The 2,167-nt window shown below is 48.3% G+C and overlaps 1 long non-coding RNA gene across 1 annotated transcript; it reads right to left on the bottom strand.

The window, feature by feature from the left end:
• Nucleotides 1-1,080: 1,080 nt before the first annotated feature.
• LOC129010248 (uncharacterized) lies at nucleotides 1,081-1,928 on the bottom strand. Its single transcript, XR_008492960.1, has 2 exons — nucleotides 1,833-1,928; nucleotides 1,081-1,346 (listed from the first exon to the last, which is right to left on the bottom strand). It is a non-coding gene; the product is annotated as an uncharacterized LOC129010248 (long non-coding RNA).
• Nucleotides 1,929-2,167: the final 239 nt, after the last annotated feature.

Below are 2,167 nucleotides of genomic sequence, written 5' to 3'. Positions count from 1 at the left end.
ACATGCTAGCACAGTCTCACCTCGGGGCCTCTGCCCTGGCACTTTCCTCTGCCTGAAATGCTTTTCCCCAAATATTCTCCACTTTCTTCATGTCTTTGTTCAAATGTTATTTTCTCCAGGAGGCTTCCTGACCGCTCGATTTAAAATTGCGTCTTGGCTGTGCACAGTGGCTCACGCTTGTAATCCAGCACTTTGAAAGGCCAAGGCGGGAGGATGGCTTGAGGCTGGGAGTTCAAGACCAGCCTGGGCAACAAAACGAGACATTATATTTAAAAAAATTTTTTTTAAATAGCTGGGCATGGTGGCACACATCTGTGATCCCAGCTACTCGAAGGCTAAGGTGAGAGGATCGCTTGAGCCCAGGAGTTCCAGGCGGCAGTGAGCTATGATGGTGCCACTGCACTCTAGCCTGGGTGACAGAGAGAGACCCTGTCTCAATAAAGTATATTTAAAAAAAAATCAGCCGAGTACCATGGCTCACGCCTCTAATCTCAGCACTTTGGGAGGCCAAGGTGGGCGGATCACAAGGTCAAGAGACGAGACCATCCTGGTCAACATGATGAAATCCCGTCTCTACTAAAAATACAAAAATTAGCTGGGCGTGGCGGCATGCACCTATAGACTCAGCTACTCGGGAGGCTGAGGCAGGAGAATCACTTGAACCTGGGAGGCAGAGGTTGCAGTGAGCCGAGATCGCACCACTGCACTCCAGCCTGGCGACAGAGTGAGACTCCATCTCAAAAAAAAAAAAAAAAAAAAAAAAATCGTGTTTATCTCTCTCTTTCTTCCTTTTTGTCTCTGTCTCTCTTCCCTCTTACCTTGTTCTATTTTCCTATTTTGCTCCATAGAAGGTATCAACTTCTAACCTCCTAGGTCGTTTGCTTATTTATTACGTTTGTCATCTAAGACCTCCTGCCCACCGGCCCCCAGCAGGAAGGAATGCTCCAGGAAGGCAGGAATTGGAATTTGTGTCTGTTTTGTTCCCTGTTGACTCCCAGGGCATAGAACAAGGCTTGACACACAGTAGGAGCTCAGTAAATATTTGAGTAATGAATGAATGAAATCTAAACAAGCAAATGGTTTTCCTTTATGAAGACTTTATTTCATCCTCACTCTTCTGATTTTCAGAAGCAGCAGCACGGATGAGACAGGTCTGGCAGGCCTGGCGGGGGACAGGTGGGAGGAAAGATGTCCCTCGCCCTCTCCAGATTCCGCGCCCTTCGTTCGCCGGCGGGAAGCCGTGGCTGCGCGGAGCCCTGAAGTAGCACCGCCCCCTGCTGGGCAGTTTGGAGAAATGCAGCGCGGACGCTCAGCGATTGGGCCAGATACATTTCAAACAAGTACACCTGGGAATTTGGAAAGGAACAGGATGGAAAGGTCATCGGGGGTGAGGCAGCCAGATGGATCTGCGGGAGGCCTTTTCAGAGAGGAAGAGGAGCCGAGAAAAAAAATGCAGCCCATTCTCTCAGCTGCAGGACCCGGATTCAAGCAGAGTCCACGTCTCACAATGAATGGGTTTCTCTTGTTGAGGCCAAGGCTGACCTTGATGGAAGCCAGGTGCAATTCAAGGCCAACTCCCAGGGATCTCTTTTTGGAATTTCTGGTTTCCCTAGGTTTCCTCGCAGGTTTTGTGGTGAGCATGTATCCTTTTATCAAACCCACCCCACAAAACCAGAATTTCAAAACAAGTTTTTACCCAGACTTTTTAACAAATGTGCACATGCAGTTTCAGAAAGAGGAAATGTATTAGTATATTAGTCCATTCTCACACTGCTATAAAGAACTACCTGAGACTGGGTAATTTATGAAGAAAAGAGGTTTTATGGACTCACAGTTTCGCAGGCCTAACCAGCAGTATGACTGGGAGACCTCAGGAAACTTACAATCATGGCGGAAGGCAAAGGGGAAACAAGCACCTTCTTCCATGGTGGCAGGAGAGACAGACAGAGAAGTGAGGAGAGCTCTATCACGACAATAGCAAGGGGGAGGGGGAGGTCCGCCCCCATGATACAATCACCTCCCACCAGGCCCTTCCTCCGACAAGTGGGGAATACAATTGGAGATGAAATTTGGGTGGGGACACAGCCAAACCCTATCAATTAGCCAAGTCAAGATTGTTCATTGACTCAACATTTTTACTGTGAATTTACTGTGTGCCAGCCACGGT

Source organism: Pongo pygmaeus, chromosome 10, assembly GCF_028885625.2.
Source record: "Pongo pygmaeus isolate AG05252 chromosome 10, NHGRI_mPonPyg2-v2.0_pri, whole genome shotgun sequence".
NCBI lineage: Eukaryota > Metazoa > Chordata > Mammalia > Primates > Hominidae > Pongo > Pongo pygmaeus.
This window is presented reverse-complemented; position numbering and strand designations above follow the sequence as displayed.